We start from the raw sequence: 13,443 nt of genomic DNA on the forward strand, positions 1-13,443 counted from the left end.
CCCGGCGCCAGCGGGCGGGGAGGGGGGCCCCCGCCGGCGAAGCCCTGTCCCTCCTCGCCCGGGGTGAGCCGCGGCGTCCTGGCGTCGAGGGGAGGAGGGAGCGGTGCTGCTCGTGCTAAGCAGAGTGCCGTTGGGGCGCCAACGATTACCCCGCGAGCCGTTTGCCTCAGCCGCACGCGAGCGGAGCCGGGGGGGGGGGGAATGTCCTAGGCCCTATGGAGGAGAATCTGGCTCTGCCTTCTTTACTCTCCCATCAGATAGTTACTCAGTGGTAAGATCACCCCCGGACTGCTCAGCCTCTCCTTGTATGTCAGATGCTCCAATCCCTTCATCAGCTTCATGGCTCTTCATCATCTTCATGGCAATCAAGGGGTGTAATAAATGACATTAAAAAAAAAGTGAATTAAATCCAGTACTAGGCAACAATAAGTCTTTGAACTTTGTCTCACACATGTATCCAACACAGCCCTTGGCCTGCTGTAATATCCCCCCTCAACCATTACAGGGAGTCCTTGCTAGTGCTCTGGCACTTGCTCTTTAGCATCAGTCTTCTCGCTGCATATTTTTTATCCATTTTTTCTTCTTGGACTTGAATGCAGGTCACATGCAAGGCAAGGCATGAATGCAAGCACTATTTTTCATCTCCTATTTCCTTCCTCAAGACAGGACTGTGACCTCAGGCAGTGCTGTTTCTCTCCAGCAGCAGTCATGAAAGCTATGGATCATATAACCTTCATATCAAAAATAGAAAAACTAAAGTTTATTAATCATCGTGATGAGAAAAGCAAATAAGCTTATTGAAAAGTCTGGAACCTCCTTTCTTCTACTAATTTCTCTGCTGGTGAAAAGGCAGAATGACTCAGGCTTTTTGTTCATGTTAGCCTTAAAAATGATTTATCATTCAAATTCCCTCTAAAACGGGAAGCTTCATATAGTCACTACCACACTTGCAACACATCTCCTGTGCTTTGTCTTTTAAGGAAAGATTTTACAGCTGCTTTTTATGACAAATGCAGCGGGAGCCAAACAAAAACAAACCAGGCTTCGACAAGTGAAACAGTTGTAGCATTTTCTCTAGGTGCTTAATCTAGTTAGTTTCTAACACTTATTAGTGAAAATGTAGAATTGATAATCATTCAGTAATAGCAACATGGTTGAGATGGCAAAGGAAGGAAAGTAGCCTTCTTTCCTAATGAGAAGGGGAACTCCACAGGTGCACAAACTCCAAGTGTAGTTAAGGGTGTTGCAGTATCTTTTTTCATTCCTCCTGTCATTTCATTTTCTGTCTCTTCACACACATTCTTAAGGTCTCTTCTTCCTCACAGAGCCAGCAGTGGAAATTTTTAAAAAGCAAAGTAATTCAGCTGCAGAAAGAGAAGAGGCAATGCACTGCACTCACAGTGCAGCTGACCAGAGTGAGGATTGAACTTTATCTGCAGCAGCTGCCCTCTTACAGCTCAGCAGCTGGGGCTTCAGTCCAGGGTTTAGTGACACACACTAGAGACTGCATTTACAATTAAAGCACAGATTCCACAAAAATTAATTCTACCAGTCCTTCACACTTGCCAAATCTTTAGATTCATGTGTAGATGGTAGCAGCCTGGAATTTAGCAGTCATCTAAAAAGCAGTAGCAAAGGGAAAAAAAAAAAAAACAACAAAAAAAACCCACTTCACTGTAGCTTAGTTAGAATTGACAAAAAGAAAGCAATCTTGAAAAGGAACATTATTATAGTCAGAGCTAAGAGCCTTGCAGCTCTCCCAGATCTTCAGTTGGTTTAAATGAAAGGCAGAGGGACTTTTCTGTGCCACTTATGACAGCTAGGACTACATTTACAAGAACAGAAGTTTTTGGTTGCATTTGTATGTTAGTAAAAATGTTATCACAAAACTGAAACTTCATCATACTTACCATTTTTCTGCACCATACTCTCAAAAAACTTCTAAAGATTGCAGATCTATGAAAAGGCTGTCCTAATGAGCTTACCGGTGCTTTTTATAGCCAAATAGACTTACAAATTCAGAGTTCAAAATTGTCAAAAATTGATTTCAATTTTATCTCCAACTATGTCAAGTTCCATTATCTGTCATATTTTGAAAAAAAATAGTATTATAGTAGAAAACATATTTTACGCACCTTAAAACATGAAACTAAATATTTATATTAAATCCAAAACCAAAACATCCATGAATGGAGAATGAAGTTTAAGAGAACCCATCCATGCAGGTTTGATTTCAGTCAGGTTAGTACACATTAGATGCAAATCCACAGATATACATAGCACAGCAATAAAAAGTGACTGAGTAATGAGCTATGTTCACATCTTGTAGCTGTTTGTATTTTCCATTTTAGACAATTAATATTAAGTTGAGATTACAGAAAACTATTAGGAAACTCCATACAGTGCAAGTGGAATAGCTTTCTGAGGGACACTCCTTGGCCACAGCAGCACTTGCAGACTCTACCTTCTTCCATTTTAGCTTCATTCAGTGCTCACTGATGTTCACTGTTGAAAAATGCTCTCATTTCCAGTTTGAGTTTGTTCAACTTCCCTGTGTAAGCTCAGGGTACTTTCTTTCTTTGTTAGGGAGCAAGTTGTCTCCTGGTATATTCTTATAATATTGGTTTAATTATAATTAATGGTCTTTGGATAAGGTACGTAGACTTGAACACTACACACCTCAGAGTGTTTTCCTTTTGGTAACCCCTTCCAATTTTTCAATAAAGGTAGATGAGAACTGTATGCATTATTCCAGCATCAGCCACACAGGAGGGAAAAAAATTATTTCTGTACTGATCCTAAGTATTTGGGTTTTTTAAGTAGGACAGAGCTAATATAGCTCTTTGATAACATGCACAGTTTTGTCCTTTAAAGCTTACTTAGAATCACAAATTTCTAGCATGCACTCCTTTTTCTTTGTGTGACCTTCATTTGATGTTCCTTTCTCTACAATCTGAATGTTCTAAAGTACCTTTTAATAATTAAAAAAATCAAGTAATATCATGCCTATTCCAGCTTGCCACTGATAGCTGTTTAGAATTTGAGTCAGCTCTCTGACTGCACCTGACATGTGCTTATTTGGCATTTTAATCTGACAAGCAGATATTACATGCAACTTTCAGTTATTTTTATCAGTTATTTTTATGAACCAAACTTGTAATCTAATTTAAAAATTGAATTATAATTGTTAGAGAATACCCTAAATTACCCAGAATATATATAGTCCATGTTTTAACTCTTTTTCAGATGGATCGCGTGCCAGTCTTTCTACTATTTTGCACAAGTGTGGCCAGCTACCTAGCCTGTTGCTATCCAGATCATCTCAACTACTCTTTTTGTTAACGTGTTAGCATAACATCATTCTTTCTGGATATTTTGATCACAGAATGAAATCTTTTCAGTCAGCATGTTTCACCCTAATTTATGGAGCATCCTTCCTTGCTCCCAGCACAGTTCCTGTTTCCAGGAGGAGTAAGGGAAAAAAAACTCAAAATATTTCCAGTTCATTCCTATATTCAAAGTGGGGAAGGGACGAAAAGACTTCATTCCAATAAATTCCATGTACTTTTTTTAAAATATCATGTTGGATACGAAGCAGCTTTATTCCAGCAAAACTATTCATGAGTCACAGGCATTATATCCTAGTTTTTTCTTACAGATTATGATACAGTCATACTTTAGCAAAATAATATGCAGTGCCTGCAGAGCACAGCATCACTAAGTAACAACACAGAAATGTGCTGTCACTGAAATTTGATAAGCTACAGCATGTATTTTAAAGCTTATCAGAAAGCCATGTTCACTCTCTGTTTTTGGTATGCCAGGGCAACTGGGAGAAAGCAAAGGTATGAGTAACTGCCCTAGGCAACAGCTCTTCCAGGTTAGGTATACTTTATTTTGCAGAGTTACAAATAGATAAATATATAATTTATTTTTACAGCACTAATTCTGCTGTACTGTGCAGAGGAGCAGTTCTGCAGTGCAATCTGAGGCAGCTGCATCTTTCTAGGAACTCTATCAAAAAGGAATCGGGGACCTTAAGTTCGGTTCTGCCTTCAGACTTCAGCTCAGACTCACAAATACTCACAGACCCTACCACTGAAATTCAAGCGTCCCTGAAGTTGTCTGTAAGGAACTGACTGCTCTGAAGCTGGAGGAGAGGAAGTCTTTCCACTAGAAGTATCCCCAAATTTCCTAGCAAGGGCAGCTCTTTTTACCAGCTGGGCTCTTCTGTTCTCTTTTTACAGATCCATCTTCCTCACCTTTGATGGAAAGACATGCCTGGCATATTAATATTGGCATGCCTTGCAGATATTTAACACAAAAGTTTAGATCATCATAGACTTTACTTCACCTACCTCCACATTCAGTTCATATTCTCCCTGTTGCAGCTAAAGTCACAATCCAAGCAGGCCTGAGCACTATGCCTTCTCTCCTAACAGGATAAATGGTAATGCGCTCAGACAGATGGACCATTGCAAAGACAGGACATGAAAATACTTCTGTATTCCCTTAGACATAAGAGTGGACCTTATTCATACCTTGGTCCTATACAAGGGCTGTCACCTCATGCTCACCTTTTACTCAGAGCAGGTTGTGAAGCTTCAGTTTAGCCTAGAATTTGTAGCAAGTATTTCCCTTAGTAGAGGGGGGCACATAACCTACAGCAGGTATCACTCTTTTCCAGAAGTGTGTTTGCTTTTAGGAGAAGATTCACAATACCTTGTCCACTGCTGTAAAGAGGATCTTTATCAACCAAGGCTACACCTCTTGAGAAATAGCATCATTGCATCACCACACAATTCACCATACAAAAGTACTACAAAACTTTCTGTGAGGCACCATTAGCTGCAAGAGGCAATTTCTTTTATTGGATAACTTGATAGAACAGACAAGCTATCATGCAGCGAAACCCTTCTTGTGGTCTGAAATAGAAGCTACATCCTCCAAGCTAAGTACAAGCAAGTACAAGACTTTAACTTGATTTATGTTAATCTACTAAATGGTTTGAAAGAACCTGGGAAGTGGAGATGGATATGAGAAAGAGATAAGGCTGTAAGGCTTCACAAGAGAAATAGTTATTCTCTTGTAGATCTGTAAAGGGTAAACCAAGAGCAGGAAGAAGGAAAAACCAGTAGCATGCCACAAAACCAATCTTTCTTTTCAGTTGGTGGTGTTTAGTAGGCATCTCAGTTATGAACTGTGCTTGCCAGACTGATCTGGTTAAGCTATTTCCTTTGAGTGTCATGAGAGAGGTGAAAGGAGTACTTCTTTGTGTAAATGTTGACGGTATGACAGTAAGCAATGTTTGTCTGTACTGATTGAAAACTCAGCCTACTGCACAGTGGCAGTTTGGTTTCTTCATAATTCATAGACCAACTCACCTGTTTCCAGGAAAAGAGCAGCTAGCCAATATACTAGTACAGATGCACTAAGATGTGCTAATCACCTTACTGCCCTCCCTTCCTAGCCTTCAGATTTGCTCAACAGTTACAAAACACTTTTCATTTCAAACACTTTAATAGGTTAATCTCAATTAAATAAGACTCAGCAATTGTTCTCAACCTGCACTGAGCTTAAAGGTTGCCACTTCTATTTCAGATGAGGAGAAAGTCTTCTGTGCCTGAAAGCTTCTGTGTTTTTCTCCCTAACTTTATCAGTTGGCCTCTCAAAAATTTACCAGTCCCATACAATCTCAGCTATGCTTATATCCATAGACCATCATAGTTACAAAACGCTCCTTTACCTTTCAGCTGTCTAGTTCTCAGCTTCATGTTTCCTTGTATCACTGACACTATATAACTAATACCAACTTCTATTTTCTCTGAATAATATCAAAAGCTAGCAGTTCAGGGAGACCTGTGTACTGTTCTCTTTAAGGTTTATCCCCTGACCACAATAGGAGTCAGTTAACAAAGCAGTTAAAATCACTTTATCAGACAAACCCTTACTGAAGCTCAAGGGGGATCAGACAGTACAGGAGTTGGTAGAGCATTAGAATCAAATAGAAGAAACGTGTCTACAACAAACATATTGCTTGACTCACTACCTCTTGGTGATTTCTCTCCTAGTAAAATAACCTCTGTGACAGCTCCCTGCTATGTTTCTAATTGGACATATTAATATTAACATAAAAAAGGGAGTCCCGATTTCTTGCCATCATGAGGAGTTACCGAATTTGTTTGGCATGAATACAAGGATCATGAACTGAAGGAGATTAAACTGACAAGGAGTGTAACAAAACTTTTCCCCCAACACAAACGAAAACATCAGATTATATGAAGAATCTCACATTGCTCGGTCATCTAGTTTAGGTTGCATAACAAGAACAAATTTTAAAAGCAATCTATTTTTGAGTATCTATAAAACTGTCTTTCATACTTTCCATATCTAGAAGATGAAGTGCTGGACCTGTCCCCAAGATAAATATATATAACAGAATATAAGCATGCACTGCATCACTGACAAAAATCTGCTTCCTTCTTTGCCAAAAGCATGGCTGTGATAAAAAAACAYTTCTCTCTCAAATAAAACTTTTTTCCTGCAGCAAAAGTTTTAATTTTCATTAATATTAATGTTAATATTATGTTAGTAATTCACTGGGTTTTTTTTTACTAACTTGTCCAGCTTGTGAATCCTTCTCATGTAACTTTAAGTACCTGCAACCTTTAATAATTAAACTTAGACAAGAAGAAATTGCCTTTGTCCCTCAAGACGATTAATAGGCACTCCTAAAATTTTATCAGTTTCCATTTCTGTAAGGGACTTAAAATTCCCTACATGACTTTTTAACTTAAATCTTATTTAACATTCAAAGAGAATTTTGCTATTTAACCAGTTTGCTGCTTTAAAAAAATCATTGCAAATCCTCAGCTGGTATTAATACCACAACTTACTGAAATCTGAATATAACCTTTTGGCTATTAGCCACCTTCAGCTATGAAAAGTTTTCTTTGATAAAACAACTTTAAACATCCACAATGATGGGTTTTTTAGCCTCTAATCCTAGTGAGTCATGTTTCCTCAAAGAAAAAAAAAAATCTTTCTTCCTGTACTAGAATAGGTCTCAGAAATAACTGTTAATATTTAAGTAAGTGCTATCTGAATAGCAAAGTACCTTTCATCTGAAGGCTTCAGACTTTTGGCCTGCTTCAAATCCAATCTTAAGTTCAGCAGAGTACTTTTTAAGCTGCCTACCATGTCAGAGATAAGACTCTGAGATACGATACTGTTTTATCTTCTAAATAATGAGAACTGAAGTGCTCCAGAGGTGAAATCTTCTCAGCAGAGGTAGAACATGGAGAACAAGGATGATCATCAAAGGAATTCTGCTAGTCAACATAAGGACAGAGGTTTTTTTTTACCAGCAACTAAGTGAGGAGCATTCATTCCTGCTACTTTGAACAGGGCTTGCTCCACCGTAGAATGCTTGTTACTACATCAAAAGTGCTGAACTTGCTAACCTGCAGGCCTTTCTCCACTGGAATTTGGTACTTGAATCATCCAGATGTTCAAATATTACTTAACAGTGTGGAAAAGTTCCACCCTGCAGCTCTCAAAACCCCACTGTGCAAGAGACAGCATGCAGCTTTATTTCAGTTAAAGTCTCTTTTGTGTCAGAGGCTATACAAGTACACGGTATATAAATCTATACTCAATAAGGAGATTTTGCATCCATCCAAGATCTTGCTTTAGTAGGGATACCTACTATACACCTCTCTGTAGCTCACTGAAAAACACAGTCCACTGCCTTGTCAGAGCTATTAAAAACAACACTTTCGTGTTTCTATGTCAATACTGTGTTTGAGATGCTCATTGGCAACTTGTTCTACAAGGGAACTTAATGGAACAGAAGAGTGATTGACAGAGGTGGGTGCCATGAGGTTCAAGAACAGTTTAGGACTCTGTGTACTCCAGACAAACACATTCACAGACATTCCCAAGAAGGAGTAAAACAAAACCCACCACCACAGGAATATACTATAGTCAAGCATATGGTTTAAAAACCATGTCTAAAAGTTAAATACTAGGTTTGTTTAAAGTTTCAAACATGAAAAAGTCCTCCAGTGGCAATAGGCATAATATGCTAATTCACACACAAGACTGGTCTTTGAGGAGGGAAATTTGGAAGTAAGGTTCAAACAACTCAATAATATAAATAATAGGCAGCTTTATGGAATCATACTATACACCACAGTAACAAAACTAATAGACCTGATGTGTATTCATCAAAAGAAAATCAGGTTTTTAAGTCTTTAAAAGAACATAGCAGTCATAAATTGGCATCAGCTTGACAGAGATACAACTGTGAAACATTCACAGTAGTGGTTTTGTGATTAATGTGGGTAGAAACGATATGCCTGAAGTCTCTTCACAAGAGAGACAATTAATGTTGAGGTGCTTCTCTCCAACAAGAGCTTATTATTAACTTCTTCCTCCTTTTGCTTATCTTCAAGAAAAATAGTTTCTGGATTACATGGCAGGGAATGAAAACAAAACTGATAATATCCCTATATCCCACTATGACTCAGGTTCCTGGTGAGCAAGTAATCATCTTTTAATAAGCCCATTGTGATAATAGCAAAAAGTGATTGATGTCCTCTACAAGCTCTAAGAGTACAATATCCATAAGAAAGCTTGGCATCGATGAAAAAACACAACTATGGAACTCCAAATGTAGTTGAAGAACTTCTGTGCTTCTTTTCTACTATTATTACAGAGGCCTTGGCAATTAGACCAAGATATTTAAGTTTCATTGTACTGAACATACTACAAGTCTATATAATGGGGCAGGCCCTGTCCTGAAGCATGTAGAGGTTAAATGGTGGCGAAGGGAGAAGTAATAGTGTGATGCCCAAAGAGAGAAAGAGAGGCCCAAAGTAGAAAATATATCCTAACCTTGTGCCCATGGAAAGTCAGAGTAACACCCAGATGTGCCAAATATCAGTCCAAAAGGGGAAGTATGAAAATGCACTATGAAGTCTTTTTCCAAATTTTACCTTGTGAGCGTGGTTGAATCTTCCATCATCAGCAGCGTGAAAGTAAACACTGGTGAGTTACTGGTAGATGCATCCCGTCATTGTGCTACACTTATTGGTTTCATCTGGTATCAAGTATTTCTGTGACTTTCCAGGAGAAAAAAAAACAAGTCCAATATAGAAATACAATATTTAAACTTCATTTTATTACTATCTTTACAGAAGTAATAAGGGCACAAAAGCAAGATAGATTGGGAGAATATTAAACTGAAGATACCAGCACAATCCCATGTTTAAGAACATCTCCGATTTTTGGGGCAGACAGGCCACTCAGAGCCTCAAGCTCTCCTATTGCTAAAATTCTCCAACAGTAAGTTGCTTGTGATCTCCCTCTGTCTCTCTCTCTCTCTTTCCACCCCCATCTAGAGGATGACACAAATTCCCTTTGCTGCAAACCAAGCCTGATGTTTGGGGATGTTTTGCTATGAAAACTTTGGCAAGCCTACCAAATGCTCACTTGAATTTCACTGCCAACAGTAACGTATTGAAATGACAGCTTCTGCTTCAAATCAAGCTATGTGATTTTCTGAGGTACTGCATTTACACCCCTAGGCAGTAAGTGAGACAACTAGAAAGAAATGTTTATCTGAAGAAACAATGTTTATCCAAAGTTAAATGCCCCCCATCACTATGTCTACACTGCCCATAAGAAGCATATTTCAGCTAGCACCAACTGAGCTGGTAAGTACACACAGCATTAATTTATATCCCTAAAACTGTATCAGCATGGCACTGAACCTGACTTATTAGCCATATCTCCTACTAAGGCTCATTAGTCCTCACACAGGGCCAGACCAGCGTGGCTGCTATGTTTCCCTGTCCCAGAGGTAATTCATTCCACACCTGACAGTCAATGCACTCCACAGCATTGGATGGCAGAGTAATCTCTAGCATGTAAAAATAGTATAGCAGATAGTGAAGCCCACCATTGAAGCCAGTCAGCTCTTATAGGGCTGGAACCTACCAACACAAAGACAGTTCACAAACAAAGCAGCTGTCTTTGGCAAGGGTCATGCAGCTCCTGAAAACAAACAGACATAGGCATCTAGGCACATATGCCTAGATCTAGGTTCTACTCACAGCTATAAACATTGACTTACAAAGTCCCGGTCTTCTTCCAGTATGAGCTGCTTTGGAATGACCAGTCTAGCTATGCCAACACAGGCCATAAAGGAAAGAGAAAGAATGGTCTCAAGTATCAGCTGGCTTCAGCTCCCAGCTCAGCCATGGACTACCTGTGCAAGACACTTCTACTCTGTGCCTCAGTTCTGCATCATCTGCTCCAATGCTATGATAGTGGGATAGTCCCACAGAAAAGCCTAATATTAGGCTCAAATAGTCAGACATGTTGTGACTTCAAATTATTTTTCCTCCTGTACTTTGAAGCTGACTTGCCCAAGTTGTAGCTGAATGAAGGAGGACAGAGAGATCTTTATCTTTTTCCCCAGTCCAAAAATAATTTTCCTCCTATGGTTTCATTTTTAAATTAGGGCAATTTTAAACCACTTTTGCTCTGTAGCTTTATTTCCTTTCCAGCCTCTTGTCACTTTCCTTTTACCCCTGTCTTCCTCAAAATTTGTCATGATTTTTACTATGATTAAATTTATTTAGTGCTTCACCTATCATTTATTGTCTGACTCACTTGCTCTCTTCACTGCTATTACTTAACTCTTAGTACACATTGTACTTCCCAGATTTAGCAATCTTTTCTCAGTCTTTCTTGGCTGTTGTCCAATATTTACTTATGAATAGTTTTCATGACAGAAATTCTTCTCAGTACCCTCCATCAGCCTTGGAAACCTTTGAGTATGCTATCTTGGGTAGGAAAGAAAGTCATCATAATGTGGCTCCTCAGCTTCTCAGCCAAGCAATAGGCTTTGCACTCCCACCCCCCTAATTTTCAGCATGCAGCTTCAGCTACACCATTTCTTTCTTTTGTGAGACCAAATGCAAGATTTGGAAAAAAACAACAAAAAAAACCACATTCCCATATACACACACAKAAAGACAAAATTAAGGAAAACAAGAGCAAGTGCAAATCAGGTCTCAATGTGAGAGCGTATCGGTGGATTCTGTAACTGGCAATACCCTAGCTGAATACAGAACATGTCTTGAGAACTGACAGAGGTCTCTGCTCTTGCAAACCAATACTTGGAGCTTCTTCTACATCTATTATTGACATACATGTTAATCTCTAGTTCTTAATAAGGGCTTAACAAGTCCAGAAGACTGCGCGTGAACTGTTCACTTAAGCTATATCTTAGCTTAAAAATATTAGCTCATGTTCATTGATTTACTATCATGGCCAAATGATTTCTGGTTGGTTGAGCAGGTAAGCAGGTAGAACATGGTCTTATTTGCATGCAGAAAAACATGTGGACATGCCTTTAACTGTCCTAAGTCATCTTCTCATGGAAGATGAATGTTACTCTAAGGGGGTCTAAGTTCTAACAAGAGCAGAAGACGACAATAAAATTATGAAGTAAATGTAAAATACATTCTTTAGCATAGAGTTATGTAAGTTTCTGAAACACKGGCATAATCTAAGCAAGCACTAATACTTCTGGAAAGGGTTCATCTAAATCCTGCATTTAGCTAACTAGTCTGAATGGTTCATCTAGGTTTGCTCTACAGGTAAAAGAGGGGGGATACATGGGACAGATGATTGCCTAGCAAGGCATGTCCATCTACAATTTGGTGAATCATGCTCTGCAGGTGTGGTTTTCCTTCCTTTCTCCCATGACTATATGGAAAGGTTAGCTGAACACCCTAGCCATGACTTCAAGCTAGTTAAGGAAGATGAGTCATGCTTCTCACCTTTCTGTCACCCCCCAGCTACGCATAAAGAGAGAATACTTGTCCTTTCATTGATAATTTTTTTTGAAGGCAGAAGCTGTGGCAGAGCAACACTAGCAATCTACTGAAAAAAACAGGTGGCATGGGGGAAAAAAACTCCATTTCCTACAACATGTTTAAGTATGAGGATTGTCCCAGTTTTTGTAGGAACCGGCTCCAAAGCTACAGAAACTATGCCAATAGTGATCACTTCATAGCCTGTAGCTTGATAGAGCATCTCCTGTATTTTTGGACCAGAAGTAATCCCAAATCCCAGCTCTGCTGGTAGCTGAAATGGCATGATGGAGGTGATAGACTGTTAGAAATCATCCCTTCAGTCTAAGCCTATTGAAACTGTAGCAACCACCCATCAGAAGGTAGTGAAGCTTCTACCTGTTATGTACTCTCAATCAGAAGCTGAATAAGAAACTTTAAGGCTCACACACCATGGGATAGCAAGCAAATTACATTGCTATGCAAATGAAGAAGTGTTTCAAGTCAATCTGTCCTTCCCAGAAGGGGACAGTATATTTGATTTATTCCTGGATAAGCCTTTTTTTTCCCCCTGTTGTTAGGAATATCATAACACTTAAAGGATCAGGGAATGTTGTAAAGCTTACGGTAGAGGAAGGGAAAATTTTTCTTAAGCTGCAGTATAATCAATAGGAAGTTGCAGTTCCATTAAACCATTGCTTAATTGCACCAAAAGTACCTTTTTTGCTTATCAAGGGAATGCCAAGTTTAACTCACAGATACTTAAATTTTATAGTTGTGACTTTTCAGCTAATAGGTTCATACACAAATATTTTCTCTCCAATATAACAACAAAAAAGCAGTTGTCCACTCATCTGCTCACTGAAGATGATTATCTATCAGCCAAATTAATGGATGGTGTCTGGGTACTGCCTGTCATATAGCAATGGCAGATTTACAAGTGTTAACTGTTAGAAATAACTACAGCGTACGATTTACAATAAATAAGACAAGTCTTCAAGACAGTCTGAAAACTAGCTGATGAAAAAGCTGTGCAGGTCCTGGCACTCAGCATGTTTTCACTGCTTCTGCCTTTTCTTGCCAACATCTCATCTCTTTGTCCAGACTCGTATGTTCTGTACTTACCCTTTTTTCTGTGGAGAATGCTGGAACACTGTACAAGATAGCTGGGAAGATGGAAATCAGAAGCAATAGCAGTAAGTGCCAGGGAAAAACTGATCTACCCCAAACTAAGGCTCACCTTGTCACTGAAGGCTCTCTAAGGAATAGACTTCTAGAACACTTCAGCTCCAGTTTGGCAAGACTAAATAAGCAGATTTTCAATAATACATGCTACAGACCTATGATCACTTTGGAAAAAAATCTCAATCTGAAAAAGGACAGAAGAAATTAGCTAAAAGAAAAAACTTATTTCAGCTTTTTGCTAGAAAAAATGCCAAGCTAACCAGAGAAATGCTCTGAGGCATATTGAATTTGGGGTTTGCATTGGGTTCACATTTTTCTCAGCACCTGTATTTACCTATTACCTATTGCCATTCCTTCTCTTTAGTGAAGGTTGAGGTGGAGGAAGAAGAAG

The sequence above is a fragment of the Apteryx rowi genome, unplaced genomic scaffold (genome assembly GCF_003343035.1).
Source record: "Apteryx rowi isolate R43461 unplaced genomic scaffold, aptRow1 scaffold_1398, whole genome shotgun sequence".
NCBI classification, from domain to species: domain Eukaryota; kingdom Metazoa; phylum Chordata; class Aves; order Apterygiformes; family Apterygidae; genus Apteryx; species Apteryx rowi.